At 36.9% G+C, this 21,013-nt stretch overlaps 1 long non-coding RNA gene and 1 pseudogene across 1 annotated transcript; both read left to right on the plus strand.

Annotated features, from left to right (window-relative positions):
- LOC139719016 (uncharacterized) overlaps positions 1 to 21,013 on the plus strand; it is a 120,046-nt pseudogene that overhangs the window by 96,413 nt on the left and 2,620 nt on the right.
- Positions 1,507 to 3,738, plus strand: LOC139718939 (uncharacterized). The gene is made up of 3 exons (XR_011710054.1): positions 1,507 to 1,790; positions 2,700 to 2,932; positions 3,658 to 3,738. It is a non-coding gene; the product is annotated as an uncharacterized lncRNA (long non-coding RNA).

A 21,013-nucleotide genomic window follows, 5' to 3' on the forward strand; every position in this document is an offset into this window, starting at 1 on the left:
ATCCAGTGGACGATATTGCAACTATAACTCGGAGTCGTACGACAATGTCAAGATATCATGGACAGAACCAGCAACACACTGCTTCCCAGTGGTCTACAATATCACACGCACGCTTCTTCTCCGGGATCAGTGCAGCGACTCAGAATCAGGCAACTTTGAAGTCTCTACAACAAGTGACACTTTCTACATCTATGATGACATGCATGCACATTCGACATACAACTTAACGGTCCTCCCATATTATGGGGAGCATGAGTACAAAGCTGTAGCGGCATCTTGGACAGTATTCGATACAAATGAATCAGGTAACTGGTCTGTGCAAACTGATAATAATGATAACAATAATGCTTGGTCAGGTAACTGGTCTGTGTAAACTGATAATAATGATAACAATAATGCTTGGTGAGCAATGATAACATACACACAGATGGTGCAACACGATGATATCTGTGTTCTTTTTTTTTGTGCTAGGATTGATTACTTCAAGAAAAAATACTCAATCTCAATACGATTATCAACCATAATGAAGTGTAACTTCCAAACAAAAAGACAAATGCACGATGTCTGTTCTTGGAAGCAATATCGTGATTTCAAACAAGAGAGGGATAAACTAAAACAGTGCTTTTCTCTAATCTCTTTCAAGGTTAATGTAAAAAAAAAAATACTTGTCATACAATCGTATCATCCATATATGTATATATATATATATATATATATATATATGTGTGTGTGTGTGTGTGGGGGGGTGGGTGTGTAATATATCATATACATATATGATACATGTACATACAAAATTCTAGACACTCATCAGTTGTTAAACATATAAAATCTGTGAGATTTAAGACATCTTATTATCTTATCAATGATTATTGCGTATATACTATATTTATAAAATGTATTGCATCCACATAACAATGCCACCTGAATAATGCAGCTCCGTCATCTAAATTCATTCACCCTGACAAGTATCTCCACACAGTCGGATAATAGACAAGAAGTTATCTTCCTACGATATGACGAATTTCCAGACACACGTATAGTGTGAGACAATGCAATTAAGCTGTGAGCTGGAGTTAATACCAGTCAAGCGTATGGCGGTGGTTTCGTGAAAATGCTCTATCCCTTGTTAACATCTTAGTTTAATATGCAATGTTGCTATTCGTCCATGCATTATTGTTATTAGAAACTGTGTTGCTACTGAATGTACAATTCTATTGCTATTTTTCTTTTCTTTTCTTTTTTTTGGGGGGGGGATTCGCGGTATACACTATCGCTGTATTACTCAGCGAATAAAAAAAAATACTGGAATGAAACGAAACCAAACAGAACATCGACACTTCTCAACATGGAAAAATACGAGAAAGTAAATGCTAGGATAGATTTATAACTTTTTCCTTTATAACCAGTAAAGCTGTAATGAAAATTCTTAAAGCACTTTAAAGACTTGCAAATGATGATTTCTTTCTTTTTTTTTTCTTTTTTTCCCCTCTCAGTCCCGACGGAGAAACCCGGTAACCTTGCCGTATCCGCTGACGTGAAACAGAAGCTCACCTTTGAGTGGACCATGCCACCTTGTACAACCAGAAATGGGGACCTTTTCTACCGATGTACCTTCGTGAAGCTACAGGATGATGGTTCTCCTATTTCTCCTAAGGAAGAAAATACGACTGATACCATTTTAACTTACCAGTCTTTATCACATTACACAAACTATTCCTTCACTGTCTGTGCATACACATCTGCTGGAGGGGGTCCGTGTGACAGTGTTCAAGCCAGAACCCTGCCAAGTGGTACGTACAGCTCAATATTACACTTCTCAGTGTCTTATATTTTAGCGCAGAATGCACCCACACTCATATGTCTAAAAGACGTATCTATTTTTGATAGAATGTTTCACGCACACATGTCATTGCCGTATACAGCACCCTATGTGACAAAGGCAAATAGCATTACATTCAGAAAGAACAACGTCCACACTAAGGTACTGAATGAAGCCACGTTATCACAACCATGTAGTTTTCGTGTAAAAAGGTATCACTATTGGCTTGCAATTAAAAGGGGAAATCCAGTCCAAAGATAAGTTGCCCATTTCAAATAAGGGATACAGAGACACTTCATCTTCATGTTCACTAGTATTCCACTAGGATATTGCGTACCCTCCTTGTCATTGTCTGTTTTTATCTATGATAAGTCACAATCAAAAGTTCTCTTTTGAATGGGTGAAAAGGAAATCATTTTTACGGTGTGTGTGTGTGTGTGTGTGTATGTTTGTTTTTGTTTGCTGATGCCAAGCGATGTCCTTATCACAAGTTCGTCAGTTGTGCAAAAGATCATCATCAAAATTAAGACAACTTTAACATGGTTATCAAGAGGGCGTCTCATTTACATACATCCGGATGGACATTACATTGCGTGTCCTGAAGCTCTCAAATACATTCAAGAACTGTGCATCACAAACATAGCAACTGTCTTTACATGAACGACTGGGGTTTATCAAACGTATTGATCCCACATAACATTTTAGTGTGTTTCTGTTAGCATGACTGTGAATTAGAAACGAGTCTGCAATATGAATTGTTATCCCGTGTAACAATGACGGGTGTGTATGGTACAAGAAAAGAAATGATTCTAAATTTGTAAAGGAAATCAATAGATGTATTAAACAAAATGATAATGACGTCATTTCTTCATTACATCAGTACCTGGACCACCCTCTCAGCCGGAGGCATTCAAAATCTCGCAGACGTATATTGCAGTTGCGTGGACAGCTCCGAGCGAATCTGATCTCGGCATTTATGAGATCAATGGCTACAAGTTAGAACTGTCGTCAGGAGATGTTGATCTCATAATAATCCCAGTATTTGATGGGCTCCAATATGAGATGATGTATAATATCACCGATCTGCAGGCAAATACGGAATACACAGTGAAGGTATCAGTTCTAATTGTCTTGTAGGTGTTTTTTTTTCTTTTTAATATGCATAACTTATAGGCAATGTGCAGTGGCCACTGGCCCTTGATATTGTGAAATTTTGAAAAAATCTTTGATCTACATGTACACGTATTATGATCATCATAATTTGTCGTGAAAAAGCTAGAATTATGTTTTTTAATGGGAATGAGAAACGGAGGTTACATGCAGTGATACGAGTAATTATTTATTTGAGGATGAACACTCAAACCTGCCTATAAGTAGGGGCCACCTAGTTACAGCGACTACCGGCCGTATACGGTCCTACCCTCCCCCCCCCCCCCAAAAAAAAAGCCATGTTAAAGACCCTGTTTATAGGCAGCCATTTGTCTATAACTTCCTCTTCTTTTTTTTCGTCTCCCTTGTGTATCTATCCATGACCAACATTGGGGCAGGGAATAGCAAGTGTGAATATTCGCTCTTAGCCATGAAGGCGACGTTAGTGTCGTGTATCAAAGTCTGACATTAAAGTTCGAGAACTGCATTTCTCCTGGCTCTTACGTAAATTCCTGGTCACGGCGAGCAGCAAAAAGAAACAAGAAGAAGCCTTTTGATGAGTGTAGTTCACCCACTCCGTGCGGATATTTCTTATAATGGGCGATTCGACAGACAGTTGAATGGTGAAGGTCACGTGCTAGGTCATCCAAGAGAGATATTATAACGTTTGTCATCCGTCGTCTTCATAGATTGCAGCCGTGAATGAAGTTGGGCCTGGACCCTGGTCAAATTCCACAACAGCAGAAACACTGGCATATCCAAAGCCTTCATCTGCAGGTATACATTGCCACTGCCTTAATCCTTGACGTACACACAATTGGTAGCTTTTTCCTTTTTTTTAAACAGTCCATCGACATATTTTACACCGTAGATAGTCCGTTTTTCCGAGATATGGAGTGAGATAGTTCTTGCATTTTTCTTTTGTTGTGTCCAAATGGAGCTGACAGAGTATGTCAGAATGCGTATCCGGGCAATTACCCTCAGAGGGCAATTACCCCCAAGCTAAATACTGGTTAGTGGTAATGTTAGAGTATTAGAGATTATAGTTAGGGCTAGGTTTAGGGTGAGGAATTTGTGTTAGGGTTAGGATTAGGATTAAGATTAGGGCCAAGGGAACACTCTTAAAACATCCGAGTCAGAACTGACCCGGAACTGGGTCCGTTGGGGTCACACACCGTTCCGGCGGGTCAAAAATGACTTGGAATTTGGTCATGAAGACCCCGAATGGGGTCACCCTGACCCAATTCATGACTCTAAATGGGTCATATCTGACCCCATTCCTTGTCATTTCTGACCCGGAACGGTGTGTGACCCCAACGGACCCAGTTCCGGGTCAGTTCTGACTCGGATGTTTTAAGAGTGAGGGTGCGGGGTAATTGCCATGGGGTTAATTGTCCTAGACCCGTCAGGAATGTACGACAGAATATGCTGACATAAATAGAGTGCGCCAACAGAAATTTTGTGCGTATCTTTCTTTTTACGTTAACCTAATAAAAATGGTAGAAAAGAAACGTGAACGGCAAAATTACAGTATGGATCAGTTACATTTTCATTCATTGGTAGCATTTAAATTTGCACTGAAGTCTTAAAATAGCTTCAGTCAGGGAGGTGCTTCAGTGCTGCAATGGGAGTGTCGTCGATTAATCGAGTGCACACCTTGCTTTCAGTCAGAAGGCTAATTGTTTGAGTGTTGCCGCAACTCCTTAAGTCCTTAAGCACGACGATGCATTGGCAAGATTTCTTTCTGTCGCCGGCTAGGATGAGCTACCTAATACACAGTGTAGGTTTTTGGGCCAGCAGGACTACTGTCATGCCCGAGTCGGAGATCCGAGCATAATTATTATGACATGGTGCTGAATGCTGAGTCCATCTTTATTGAATCCGTTAAAATAAAACAAACAAACCACACCTTCGTCAGCCTTTAGAATAATTTTCAATGGACCGTCCCGTCTCATAAAAAGTGACAGTAAGGAGTTAACCCAGACCTTGGTTGCTTATTAAAAAGCCATTCTTAACCAGATTGCGTTTCTATACAAATTTACAAACGTGCACCCGCTAGCACGATGAAAGTTACCTTGACTGGATTCAGCACGTGTGCGCAAGAAAAAATAAAAAAAAAGGCTACCATGTTCGACAATGAATGAAAGAACAAGGGGAAAAAACGAAGCAAAGACCCACACAGAGACTGATAACATAAGGACAACATGTCTAATCTTACTCATCACACTACTAATTCTTACACGTAAAATCCTAAAAGTCAAAGTAAATCTAATGATAATTGCATCATTATTGTCGTTCTGTCCATGTTCATCGTAACTGCGTTCTGTAGCATACGTTACAATATCGTCTTTATGTCCATGTTATTCTGAAAGGTTTGACTGCTGGGCTTGGTGTTGGTATCCCTTTTCTCTTGATAATTCTGGTCTCTGGTGGCTTTCTTTTCTTTCGAAAGCGACGGTGAGTAAAACATTTAACGCGCAGCCGTGTTTTTTTTCGTTGACATATATAGCAAGTATTATACATATAATATATTTTCAATATATTCATATTTATATCAAAACCTAAAGAGCGTTCATTGGTCGCCTGTAAAGGAGCGTATTAGGCTTAAAATACGTCATCTGGTTTATCATGTCATTGAGGAAACAGCTCCAGATTATTATGTATGTTTGTTTTGTCTATACCAACCTACACGACTCTTCGATCCTACAATTTCTGGTCTCCTACATCTATACCGCTTTTCCAAGAAATCTTTGAGGGAAACAAGCTTTTGTTCATGCTGAACCAACACTGGAATTCGCTTCCACGTGATCTGAAAAAAAAAATGGAGCTACATAACGTCTTTTAGGAGTAACCTAAAATATTGTTTCTTTGACAACGCGTTTTGAAGACAGACATTTATGTCTTCTTCTTCTTCTTCTTCTTCGTCTTCTTTTATGGTACATGTATTTTCAGTCTTTTTACTTTGGTGTAACGCGCCTTGAGATTATTTTAATGAATACGGAAAATGATGCTATAGCAATTGTATGTACTATTATCATCATCATTATTACTATCATTTGTATTATTATTATTGTAATCATTATCATTATTAATATTATTGTTATTATAATCATTATTGTTATTATTATCATTAGTCTAGAATTCTATTTGAACTAATATGACCCTTGACCCTCTCCCGCAAAAAAAACAAAACAAAACAAAACAAAAACCAGCAAAGTCATCAAACGTTGATTTTCACATTCAGGTAATAAGTGGCCACTTTCAGGAGTCTTAGCTGTCTAGTTATATCCAAAAACCTGCTGCTGAAATTGCAACAGAGCCAGTCAAAGGAAAAACTTGAATTCCAGTGAAGTCTGCAGTAGCTTTGGTCATATCAAACTGTCGTACTCTCATGTGTCATAAAACACCGGACAGGTTAAACTGAAGATATATGACTTTTGATTTTCAATAGATCATTCCTATGTTGGCAGCATAGTTTATCTCAGCCCTCGATATCTGTTTCCTTGGTAAGGTAATACTGTGGCGAATCATAATATCCTTCTCAACACGACGGTCGCCTAAAGAGAGAATGATGTCATTCTTTCCATAGTGTACATCGATTTTGTGAAAAAAAGAGCGAATTGACGTTATTATCATCATTCAAAAAGCTTCTAATACATCAGTTTATGGGACCCTATATTATCCTATATTATCCATATTGTGCCGTGGCATAAGAACAAGCCTCCTCATTTCCTGTCTGACGTTAACGTTAACGCTTGCTGTATTTCGAATAATGCTTCATAAAGTAACATCGTTCCTCCAGAACATGCGTCTCAAAACTAAGACATATGTGATGGCGATGACTGACAGTTTTTCCTTGGACAGTGATATCCTTGGGGCTTATACATGAAGCACGTGTTCTTTTCTGCGTTTTCTGCAAGCGCAGTCATTCTTGTAAATATGAAATAAATGGAGAGATTGTGTCCATTCGATTTGAAGCATCATTGGAATATATATTAAAGGTAAGAGGTTTCTTTTGATAATAGACTGCTTCATTCAGTTTTGATTGTTCTCGTGTTTCTGCTTTTACAGGTCCCCTCCAGCACCTACACCGAAACCGGGCATGACTAACCCTATACCTGTGACTGATAATTGTAAGTAGTTAGGAAGATTTACTTGCTCCTTAACTTGAACCTGAACATCCTGCGTAAGGACTGATAATTCTGCAACAAAATGTAGTCATCTCTCTAATCGATTTTCAAAGACCAATGCTATAAAGTGTAACAACATAGCATGAATGTCTTACGCATGATCGTAGGTAAGATTGGATTACATTACAAAGTTGCATATCACGTGCCTGTCGAGTTTTGTAATAGTTTGAACGTTACTTTTAAACTTCTTTCAAAAAGTTATCAGCAGGAAATCATTATTATATGTATTAGTTGGCTTGGTCACGTACGCGATGTGTGCTGCATTGCTGATGCCATTGTGGTGCCAAGCTTTCGACCCTTTTACAGGTTTCCGTCAGAGCTTGTAACGTGAACAAAATAAAAAGCAAGAAATACTCAAACACTTGAACAAATAAGGCAAAATAAGGCAAAAGCAAAAGAATGCTGAAGAAAAAAGGAAAGAGCAACATGACAGAGGCAGATGTTCACTACACGAGAACAGCAATATTACATCCGTTGACATGTGATATGGCATAAATCTAGTAACGGCTTTATAATTGCAATGAAGAAGACCTGTAAAATGGTCAAAAGCTTGGTAGCTGGTTTGGCATCATTGAGGGCAATAAGTTAACTACAGCAACGTCTGATAGCTTTTCCTTCGTCACAGCTATATGATATGATATATATGTGTATATAGAGGCCCTTTATATATATATATATACGTGTGTATATATTATATACATATATATATATATATATATATATATATATATACGTGAGGACTCAAAAAGGTGAAACGCGTCAACCAAGTCAATTTTTAGTTTTTTATATTTTCTGAATGAGCTATTCTTCTACATTATTCTTGAGTTTGGAATCATAAATTAGATGGAAAAGTGTGTTTTCAGCAGTTTTTCTACAACCTTTTTTTTTTTGTAGAGTAGTGTGATCAGGTTTTTTCTTAAGAGGCCCCTTTTCATTTCATGAACCTCCTTCACACTTTTCACTTTCAATTCTAATAACATTTGAATGGATGATGCTACTGCTTTTAAAGTATTTGATGATCATTTCATGTTGCATGAATATTATTAGCTCTAGATACAGGTCAACCTCATTTCCTTTGTATAAGATCAACAAAATTCGACCGTATATTGACAAAGGCACCACTGAAAGATTAGTTCATGCATTTGAAATGTGTTACATTGATTATTGTAACAGTCTCTTGTATGGTTTACCGGACAACAAACTCCAGAAACTACAAGTTATTCAAAACGCTGCTGCAAGTCTTGTGATAAAGACCGAGAAATATGAGTCAATATCACCTATCTTACGTGCCTTGCATTGGCTCCTTTTTTCAGATCACGTATTGAATTTAAGATCTTATTGCTTGTTTATCAATGTTTTCACAAAATTGCTCCTTCTCTTCTTTCAGAGCCCCTTGTAAAATATAAGCTTACGAGAGTTCTTAGGTCGTCACGGGAGTATCTGTAATATTATGTGATACCCTCCATGTAAATACAACAAACTACTGTGGTTAATGTATTTTCAGGCATGCCGCCCCAGAAGTCTAGAACATCATCCCAAGTGATATAAAACATACAATTTCCATCAATAAGTTCAAAACGTTTTCAAAAATTTTTCCGTTCAAAAAGTAACATAATGATTGTTAGGTGATGATTTAAACAACATTTTATTGTTTCTGTAATTATCCGTTCCTGTTTATCTTTTTTCCCCTTCAAAGCGCATACAGACCTTGCCAAAGGTATCATGGGCTATATAAGAACGGTACTACTACTACTAGTAATAATAAAGTTGACATTTATTACGGGCAGAATGAGTAAATAGAGCTTGCTCAATTTCAGCTTAATCAGATAATCCCTTCATTATTGTTGCTACAGTGCTTTATATTATTTTTCGGACCCATTCATGGCACAGGTAGCGTGGCTTAGTAAAGTTTAAGCGCGTGAATAGACACTGTACTTCAGAGCCTCTAAGTTTTCTCAATTCAAACTTTTCCAGAGTGTGGGCTTCCTTTCCAATAGGTTAGGAGAATCCATTTGAGTTGAGTTATACAACATTTTAAAACATAAAGTCTGCTCTTTTAGAAACTGCCCTTAACTAGAAATCCATGTCTGGCGACTTTTTGTTGGTTTTGTGGTGCAGGGTATAATTATTGTCAAACATGAATAGAAACTGAAACCAATTGTTTTCCGCTCTTTCTAGCGTACAGTCTCAAACATTACGCAAATATTGAGGAATCCCCATACGAAGAACCTGCCAAGCCGCAAGTGAAGATTACCCCCGTCATTTTTCGGCCCATTCTTTTGAGTGACTTGGCGAAATACGTGAAAGAGAAGCAACATTCAGTGGAAGGTCTCAAGAAAGAGTTCAAGGTAGGAAGACAAAACAAGCCTTGCATCCTAAATCTAGCTTCAGTTTTTAGATTTTGTTAATTTGGCAGTTTGTTTCACTGTCATGTTTTCCGTTTAGTTCCTACTGTGTTAATCCCTTTCTTAATGCAAGTAGGGCTATACTATTTTCACATTATAGTATAAGAAAAAAAAATTGTAAAACTGAGCTATTCGGCCACGATCGTGTGTTGTTTTACATTGTTATTGCTCTATGTCGAGGTTTGTACAATGCCTGTGGAATAGTGTACTAGACGAATAGTCTCCTCATACTATGATTATGATAATAAAAAAAAATAATTCAAGCAAAAATGCGATATTTTGCATTCCCCCGTGTGGAATTTTTCTTCTTGCCTTTAAGTTTGATTTGTATAATTCCATGACGGAATCTGCAATAAAAAAGTGCCAAAACTTCCTATTTGCCTTCAAAACGTGTGCGTAATCAGTGATTTGCATATTTATCAATTACAAATTTGCATGTATGTATTACATTCACTGTACATCAAACTTGTAATAACTCAATTTAACCAAAAATCACCATATTTTTACATACAAATACCCTCAAAAAGGGATTTCTAGACTGTAATCGACACTTTAATATGACATATAAAGCTGTTTCAAATTCATTATGGATTATTGATGAATCTAATTTGATCGTTTAAAAAGTGTAACTAACAGTAATTGTCGAAGTATTTAGTTTGTTATCGTTGTTGTCGTTGTTCATGCACGCTAGGATCTCTACAACGAAATTCCCGAAGAATGCGCAGCTTTCCTTCCACAGAACAAAAAGAAGAATCGCTATAAGAACATAATTACATGTAAGTCAATTCCATTTTGTTGTAAAATAGAGTTATGCTTAATTGATTTTGCAATGACCTCTTTGTATACAATAACATACAACAACGCTAATTGTAATGAAGTTCAAATTAAACATTCATTCAGATAATTTATTGATACTGAAAGACTAATGACACCTCTGACAACCAAACTCACGTCCTTATTTCTACATGTATTAAAAAGTCCACACATGAACGAGCAAATTTGCGTTGTTGCTGGCTTTCAAAGCCAACCTTTAATTGCGTTCTCTTTTTTCTTTTTTTCTTTTTTGCTTCATTTTTCTGTTTGTGAAAAAGTCGATGCGCACCGCGTAAAACTCAACACGGATTCAAACCAACCGGGAGCAGATTACATCAACGCTACGTTCCTCGATGTAAGTTTATCGAGAATTACTTTTTCTAAATAGAATTCACTTCTCCCATTGATAGCATTAAAAAAGAAAAGAATTTACACCTTGCCTTTTAAAGACGATTATGAAATATTGGATCCTGTAGTATTACTCACGGATATACATCACATGTGTAATTAAGATGCTGCCAGACCCGAAAAGGCATCATAAAGCATTTTGTGTTGTTATATATTGTTGATTGGCCAGTAAGATTTTTTTTTTGCATTTTTGTTTGTGATTCAAATATCTAGATTGATTATCATTACCATGATGATAGTCATCTAATCATATAACGCGTGAAAACGATACCTCGAGGAGTTGTCGGGATTAAACGGTGAAAGCATCCAGCCTAATTCATACCAAAGGTTTAATTACAGATGTGACATCAGTATTTTCATTGTATCTTTGTATTGTTTGCAGGGACACCGGAAAAAGAATGCCTACATTGCAACACAAGGTGAGTTGTTCTTTTGACAAATCTATTTGAATTTCCCGAGTGAAACATATAGGGCCTACATATGTGAAACAGAACGAATGATCATGATGCATGTAATATGCGCTTAAGCAAAAATTGCTTGACAGTTAGCAATTAGTAATTTCTCCCTGAATCTACTAAGATGACGTTTACAAAAATCCCCAAAAGTAAATCAATGAGCATTAACACAATTTTTTTTTTCGTCACGTGAGATTCTTGGCATATAGCGGCAAATGATCAGATATATCGGATACTATCCCTAACAACGGATAATACAGATGGAATATTGCGATTATATTTTCTATCAACGTGGATGATGTATCACTCACACGAGTAGGCTTTCTTATGGTATAAGGTATTTTGATAACAAATCTAAAAATTCTTGGTAGTTGGGATTGTCGTTGCAGTGAAACAAATTCAAGTTAAAGTCCCCTAAGATAAAAATATTCTTTTGATTTGGGAACGGGGCTAACAACGAATCTATTGACCATTTTGATATACACGTGTATATATATATATATATATATATATATATATATAATTTTGATATCAGGACCAAACACAACGTCTTTGAACGACTTCTGGCAGATGATCTACCAGCAGAATGTAGCGGCAATCGTCATGCTGACCAATCTTGTCGAAGACGGCAAGGTAGGAAGCCCCCTCACTGTGTATTCCCTCATTATTGATTACTTCAAGGTGTTCAGTCACAATGGAGATATTTACAGACAGCTGAGACATGTGAGCAAATTGCCAAAAATGTATTTTAACAAAACTTCGAAGCGTGTTATCACGGAAAGCCTACATTTCGCTGAAAGCCTACAACTAAGCACCATTTTTCTCTGAGGACTTAGATTTAAAAAAAATGCACAACAGATTATATCCTATGATGAAAGAAGTATCTTATCTCGCGTGCCGACTGAGCAATGACGTAGTTTACAGTAAACTACAGTTTTGCACTGCATGGCCAGACTAGGGGTTGGGGGTGATAGATAAACAAATGCATTATTTGAGCATGCTATTTTTTTTTCGAACATACTGTCACGATGTTTAAATGATTCAAGGGTGAAAATCATATATGTTTTATTTTATCTTTTTGCTTTGTTTGATTTGATTTCTTTTTTTTTTCGTGATACTGTGTTCTCCATTAGTAGTGGGGCAGATATGTGAAAAAGATGCTCACATCCGGCGGAAAGTATGAAATTTTGCATATAGGGGTATTTTGGGGCGCTGATTTCAAATATTGCCGGATCCAAGAGATCTGGCCACGGGGTCGGCCGCCATTTTGAATTCCAATATGGCCGCCGTTAATGATCCCTATCTTCAGTTCTGAATGACATAAGCCATTGGAATTTGATACATAAAAGTATTGTGATATGATGACTTCAATAACAGACTTATTTGATATGTCTGACAAGCTGCACAGCAGCCAATTTAAATTTTTATACATAGTTGCCATGTTGGAGTGTTGAAAATCTCTATCTCGGGTTTGTAAATTAGGCTACCTGATTGAGCGCGCGTTTGTAACTGATTGAGTGCGCGCTGCTGTATTTACATTATGACGTCAGTGAAAGGTGCATTATGCTTCCTTTTTGCTACACTTTTTGACATGCCCGTGAATGTTTGTCGTGGTCTTTGTCTTCGTAGCCACATTGGAATTTAAAATAGCAGGTATTGCGTTTGTCAGACACATCACATAAGTTAATATTTTAACTCAGTATGTTAAAATACTTGCTTACACCTAATTTCAGCGTCACTCACCACTTAGAAATCGAGATAGGGATTTTGAATATTTTGTCGAGGTGGCCATATTGGAATTCAAAATGGCGGCCATTCGATGTTTGTCAGACACTTCAAATCAATCCGTCATCAGATTCAATATGTCAAAACGCTCATGTGTACCAAATTTTGGTGCCACAGGTCATTCAGAACTGAAAATAGGGATCTTTACATTTGTTTTGTGATAGCGGCCATATTGGAATTCAAAATGGCGGCTTACCCCGTTGTCAGATCTTTTGGATCCGGCAATATTTGAAATCAGCGCCTCAAAATACCCCTATATGCAAAATTTCATACTTTCCGCCGGATGTGAGCATCTCGACCAAATTTTGTTACATATCTGCCCTACTATAGGTGAAGTGTCTCCAGTACTGGCCGGAAAAGAACAAAACAGAGCGCTACGGCGATTTCTCTGTGAGAAATAAATGGGAAGAGAGGCAAGCAGGTTTCGTCCATCGTCGACTAGAATTGCAATTGGTACGTCATTAACACGTTCGTTCGATTATGAAAAGACCTTTTCTTTCACAATCTGCAGTTTGCAGCATCATTGCCCCACACTCTGTGCATTAGCTAAATTAATGTTTGACAATTACCTTCCTTTGCTTTTCCTTAAAGAAGTATCATAATTATTATGTTTAAAGTGTAGACTCAGCAGGAATAACACAAAAAGTGAAGTACGAATACGAATAAAAAGAAAACAAAATCAATAAAAGGAGGTGCTTTACAGCTGGTGGATAAGCCAAAATTGAGTGTTTGAACCTGGATTTTTTTTTCAAGTGTCAACATTTGTGTTCCATCCGAAGTTGTGAAGTGCAATTCTTCACAGATTAGCATAGTGTAGACATGCTGACTTAACATATACCAGGTAAATGTGACGTTGAGTTTCACAGTTTGGACGGTTGAGGCCTGGGCCTATGACAAATGGGAAGACTGGTGTTTCACTTCCGAGATTTCTCAACTGAAGAATAGCCTGTGATTCTTGATTGAGGTTAAATCTAGAAGAATATTAAATGTCTGTTTTAAAAAAAAAATATATAAGAAAGGTGAAAATGTTTCTTATTAATGTCTATAGACACCACCAGCTCAGAAGCATAAGGGTAATTGCAAGATATTTTTTTCCATACTTACGTCTCTAAAAACACTACCGGTTAATGAATCAGGAAAGTAATGGGTGTTTTCGCCTTTCAAAATTGCTGTTTCATTGACAATTTTGAACATGTTGAAAGAGAGTCAATATTCACTTTGTTTATATTTCATTTCATTTTATTCATTCATATTCTTTTTTCATTTCTAAACAATGCACAAAATATGAGTATGTCTTGTTCTCATAAAACATCATAATCAGTTTATATTTCTTGTTTTTGCTCTTGTTGCATTATGTTGGTAATTTACTGCTTTCATTTCACCAACCAGGGAGACGACGAAGAATCTCGATGGGTGAGTCAGTACCACTACACGATTTGGCCTGATAAGAGAGAACCCGAGTGTTCTCAGCCTCTGATTGACTTACGAAACGTCGTGAGAAACGCACTTCCACCACATTCTGGCCCGCTGGTGGTCCACTGCAGGTAAATTCTGGAAGTACCGGGCACTATAGAATACATAATACACATCGTTGCAGATTTTCTCGAAAGTGCGTAATACTAAAGTCTGATATATATAAACGGAGGTATATGAAAAACATAAAGATATAAAGGCCCGGAGACCTCTGTGTTGAAAAGGGTATATGTGACCCATCATCACACTACGTTACGAAAGCAACTCGTATCGGCGCAGATATCTGGCTTTCGTGCATTGACTGGTTAATATAATTATACTGTATATCATGCAGATAGATTTTCTTTTTTCCAATTAACGAACACAGCCGATGCACTAACGACGTTCTGTCATTATCGTGAATACTTACACCGTCAACGTGGCATTTGCGTAATCATATCTCCGAAGCTGCTTCATTTCAGTTTCCTCTGGTATTTACGTCAGTTTGATTACATGTCTTAATTTCAATCCCATCGTGTTTTGTTTTCTGCAGTGCTGGAGTTGGCCGCACGGGAACCTTCGTTACCATTGACGCAATGATGTCCATGATCGAACAGGAGAAGAAGGTTGACATTTTCAACTTTGTGAACAAAATGAGGAAACGGCGTTCATTCATGGTTCAGGTCCAGGTGCGATAAACATATCTTAGATATTTTCCAGATATGTAAGGTCATTTTCATGATTATTAGGGTAGGCTACCTGATTCATGTTTTTCACTGTCGATTCGTGGACATCGATATTATGGCAAAAGTGTTCCCTGCAGATGCATTCTCGAGATTAAGAGCTGATAGTGTCCATTCAGGTTTGCTTATTTTTTTTTAATAACTTAATGAAACAGGCATGAATTTTATTAGTTGAGTTTATATAGTCATTCAGTCTGATGATACGTCACTATTTGTCTTAGATTAAAGACAATGATATAGTGAAAGCAATATTAATGTGCTCTATACTGTTGCTCTTATTTTCACTGCTAGAAAAGATTTGCTAGAGATTGATTGACACTTAAGCTGATATGATTAGTGCTAGGTATATTGTGTTTTCCCATCATCCATGGTAGCCTGTGTGCCCAAAATACAGTACGCTGTGGAATTTTGACCACTTTTTCTTTTCTCCGTATTCAAGATTTGTGTTCCATTCATAAACACTCAGATTGGTCTTCTCTCTTCGTATTATAGTAAAAGCTATGGAATAAAAACCTTTCTGGGAATATCAGTTTATCATATATTTATCATTTAAAATCATTAATCCTCTTCATCAGCTATCTCGTGTTGTTATTCAATATCTCTCTTTTCCCAAACACTCTTGTCATTCGCTCTACAGTCTCAATACGAGTTCATCTACGAGACTCTGCTGCAGTGGTCAGTGTGTCCAGTTATGACCTGTCAGTTGCTGGACATCGCAATGGTCCGGCCTCAGTGGCAGAAAGCTGATCCTGCTTCTGGCATGTCAGAGATTGAAAAGCAGTTTGAGGTTAGTTTGAGGTGGATTCTTTAACGTTTCGATCTCCTGCAAGGCCACATGCATTTTTAAAAATTCATTTCCAATAAACGTTGACACAAGTTTGAGTGTGGTTTGCAATAAGCACTTTGAATCAAGTTTGAAATCAATACCTTTCTTTACCAATCTTCATGCTAAAATTATTACTCCCTTACATAGACAATGATACTGATATTGTTACTATGAATATGACTTCAAATCATATACACAGCTGAGCGGTATTGTGCAAATTAACTGAACGAAAATGAATAACGCGCATAGAACTTTGTAAAATGCTCTTGTTTCGGCCTGAGACGGCGATCTCGTGACGTTATGGCACATTTAATTGTCATGAATAATTTCATTTTTTTTCTTGACTTTTACAACATGTTGCCATCTCTAAATACAGCTGCTGGACTACGTTACACCAAGTGGGACTGATTTTTTGTCGAGTCCTGCTGGACTGAGATCAGAGAACATGGAAAAGAACCGTTTTCCAGACAGGGTGCCAGGTGTGTTCACCCAAATCCGTCTCTGCTTGTTACCTGTTGTTTTCCCCTTTGTTTTCTGTCTCTTGTGAATCTTCGGCAAAATAATGATAATGATAATAACAATGATAATGAAATACATATAAGATATACTAACACCTTTATATATATATATATATATATATATATGTATATGCATACATTCAAAATAAACGACAGGAATGCAATTATGCAAACTGACTCGCAAATGTATGCACGATATTGAAAAGGGCTTTAATGAGAACTTAGATTCGACCATGCCGAACTTTAAACCTACAACATCATTATACTGTCATTGATCAAGCACATTTTACAAATGGAACACAGTGGTGTGATAGGTTGAGTCCAATTGATTCTTGAATGAATCTTTTAAGATTTATTCCTTCGATTATCTCATTAGGCCACATGTTTTTGTTTGCTTCACCCACAGTATTTTCCTCGTAACAGGCGTAAGATCTGGTATTTGACAATGCATCATTTTCTTAACGTCAGGGTTCTCTGCAATAATAATTTTCCCTAAATAGATGAGTCGAGGCAATCATTATCTGTGACTTGTTAGCATAAAGTTGGAATCTGCTCTTGAGGATGAAAAATTCTTAAAAGTCTTCCCAGCTACTATACCATCTACAATTTCAAACTAGTTGGTTCAAATTTATTGATATTTTCTAGACGGTCTTTAACCCTTGTGTATTTTCTACCTCACTTTTTTTATCTACCATTACAGCGGATAAGTCTCGGCCTTATCTCATGATGGAGGGCGACTATCCAGGCGCGAACCAATACATCAACGCTTCATTCTTCGATGTGAGCTTGATTAGAATTCTAATGATGATGATAAATACATTAATAATATATGCGCAGATCGCGCCATTCTTCAATGTGAGCAGGATTAGAATTCCAATGATAATAATAATAAAAATAATAAAACTAATAAAAACATACAAATATACACAGAATTAACTGTAATTCATTTTGTGCACAATAATTGATTATCAATTTATTTGTTAGACACTTAATTGAAAAAAAATACAAATTACAAACCAAGCTTTTGAGAACAATAAATTTGGAGTCTTATTGCTCAATCTTCAGGGCCTATAAGATGATGACAATGTATCATGTTAATTGTTGAGGCAAACTTTTACCTCACATTTAAACTACTTTTCGAATCATATGACGTTGCCATTTGTCTACCTTGTCTGTTATTGATTCTTATATTTTATTTTTCTTTCCATGTCCACATCTTCTCCCATTGTAATCCCTATTACTTTGTTCATTTGACTACCTACCAAATCTAGCTCTCTTTCAAAATCGTTTCAGTTCGAAGGTAAAAGGAACGCCCACATAAGCACTCAGTGCCCTCTGCCGTCTACGATCACTGACTTCTTACGTCTAGTGTGGGATTACGGATGTCAAACTGTGGTGCACCTCAACGAAATGGATAAGGTATTTTAAAAAAATGATATCAATGTATGATGCTTATCATCATATGCATCAAATTTGACTTTTTCAGACCACCGAAGATTGTTTCAAAAGGCAGATAAAGGGCAGATGGAACAACTGTTTTAACTACTGCTCTCTAACGTAACCATGATTGCTACTTTGAAACTACTGTCATTTTACAGTCAGAGTGCTCTTAAATTTGCTACTTTTTGATACTTAGCTCTTCCCTCCCCTAATGTTTCATTATCAGTTTAATGTTACGACTATAATTTCATATTTCTTTCTCTCTTTTGTCGTTTTTTTTTTTTGTTAAGACGTGTGGACAGTACTGGCCTTCACATGGCAAAGAAAGCTACGGCTCATTTACCGTGGAGCTGCTTAGAGAACACAAAGATACAGACTTCATGACTAAACGGGTTCTGAACATCACTTCCACAAAGAAAAAGGTAAGTCTGCCTTAAACAAAGCACGGAATGTGTATAGGAGGAGCTTTACTGCGTGATGAGCAGTAAATTATAGTGCAGTACTTTCATCCGAAACTTCGCTGAATGATAAAAAAAAGCAAAAGCAACTCACCGCTCGTGCGCTGTGTGAGCAGAGTTCACTGCTCTCCGTGTGCGTGTCCTCAAATTATAGCGAGCTGCCTTTGTCAAAAGCTAGAGATCAATTGAGGTACGTAGAAATAAAATCGTAGTGACAGCTATTGGTGGCAAACTGTTTACTTTACAAGTTTTGATTGCATAGAAATACACGGGACAATAATATATTGTGCCAATTACACAGGTGATTTTAGATCGTATCCGGGCAATTACCACCAGAGGGCAATTACCCCCGGCTAAATACTGGTTAGTGGTAAGGTTAGAGTAAAGATTCGGCCTAGGGATAGGTTTAAGGTTAGGAGTTTGGGTTTGGGTTAGGATTAGGGTTAGGGTCAGGGGAAGGGTCCGGGGTAATTGCCCAGGGGGTAATTACCCAGACCCTTTTAGATATACAATTTGCTAATAACTTCATGTTGTTCATCCACTTTTCTTTCGTCATAACATGACAATAACTACCACCAGTTTTGCCAAATTAAATGACATGAAATAGGATTTGGGATCCTCCCATTCGGAAGTAGTTTATAATCATCATTGGGTTTTTTTTGTGTGTTTTTTTTTTACTGCAATCGATTTAACGCCGCATACCATCATTAATGTGCATTTTGATTGGCTCTAATGACTAAAGGAAATATGTCAACTAATTTTATTCGTAGATTTGTTGGCATTATTGATCAATTATTGTTCAATCTTTTGATTTGCACAATTGCAGTAATAGAAACTTAAACCGACTAACATAGGAACAGAAAATGTAACCCTGCATCACAAAACCACCAAAACATCCCCATGTATGCATTTTAAGTTAATGATAATGATAATGAATAACATTTATATAGCGCTTAATACTGATGTTTCTAAGCGCATCAAATCGGGGGAAAAATAATATATATAACGTAAAAACAAAATACAGCATTATGTACATATTATGATAACGTCAGCAACAACAACAACAGCAAAATTAAGGTTGTGTAAACAGATGAGTTTTCAACAATGACTTAAACCTATCAACATTTTCAGCGTTACGAATATAAAAAGGGAGTTCATTCCAAAGAAGTGGGGAAATAACTGAAAAGGTTGAGGGAAGATTCTGAAAGTACATACGCTAAATACTGCCGGACTTTCATCTAAATAATAGAAAGAAAGTATGCACTCTTCAAAAGTGTTTACTGCGAAAAAAGAAGGCTCTGAAGTAAGTGCTTAATCTCGCACCAAACTAATATGTTCTGTGCAATGAATGAGCCAAAAAATAGGTATAAAACCCTATAACAACCACAATGAATGCATTATTTGATTGTATCAACTTTATATAGACATTCTATTTATGCGTAATACCGACTTCAAATGCTGTAACATCATGTTTTCCAAAAGTTATTGGAGTTGAGAGTGAAGAGTGTGTTTTGGGAAAATGAAAGTGGGCCCAAGTTACATAAAATGTGCTCTAATTAGAAAAAAAAATGTGAAAATTCCCATTCGTGTAATGATGCTAAGCTTTAGAATAACGAAGAGGGAAAATTGCTCTTTCAGAAAAAAAAAAAAAAAACTTAATGCCTAGGTTGGAGTCCTCATGTAAATTCGGATTGTTGCTTTTTTATGTACTGTCACATTAATGATGATAAGCAAATCTCGATTTTATACCAATGCATCATTCACGAGTAAAAGGAGATTGTTTAATGTTTGCCTCTTTGTATTGAACACAATGTCCCTGTCTCAGTCTTCAGCAATGATTATTTCTATAAAATTCACAAAGAGGATACATCGTTTCAAACAAAGTATCTGTATTAATTTTGAATCGATCTCTCATGTCATTTTGTTTCACGTTTTCTCAATCTTCCCTCCCAAGCTTAAAGTTATCGATCCTAGGAGCCAAAAAGCAAACGAAAAGTCTAGCTCAATCTAAAGCCTGAGTTGCGACTATTTTGTAAGTAGCTTTATTTGTATTTCTCTATTGTATGCCTGATACAATTGATGTTAGTTCCATGTTGATGTTATTGTCTTTGTTTTCTTACCCCCAGGGAGCACATCGTGTCGATCAGTTTCACTATCACGGCTGGCCGGAAACTCGAAGTGTGCCGAAGTCAAAGGGCAACTTTTGTCAATTCATCCTCAATGTTGAGGAAAAGGACGACAAAGAGCGACCTCTACTGATCGTGTGCATGTAGGTTTCTATGCCATCTAACACAACCACGTGCAGTATGTGGACTGGAAGTTACATCCATGAATGATTCCAAATTCGTGTGATAACCCGTTGATATTATATGTCTGTAGGAAAAAAAAGAAGTATCATCTTTTACTGGCAAATTAGTGTATCATATTTGTGATATAGTCATTGTACTTTAATCGGTAACCATGATTCAATAAGACAGGCAAGATAGCGTTGGAAGTGCACACACCTACCCACACAGACACACACAGAGAAAATACACACCATGCATATTCGC

The sequence above is a fragment of the Diadema antillarum genome, unplaced genomic scaffold, assembly GCF_040938485.1.
Source record: "Diadema antillarum isolate AM-2024a unplaced genomic scaffold, OU_Dant_1.0 scf00000103, whole genome shotgun sequence".
NCBI classification, from domain to species: domain Eukaryota; kingdom Metazoa; phylum Echinodermata; class Echinoidea; order Diadematoida; family Diadematidae; genus Diadema; species Diadema antillarum.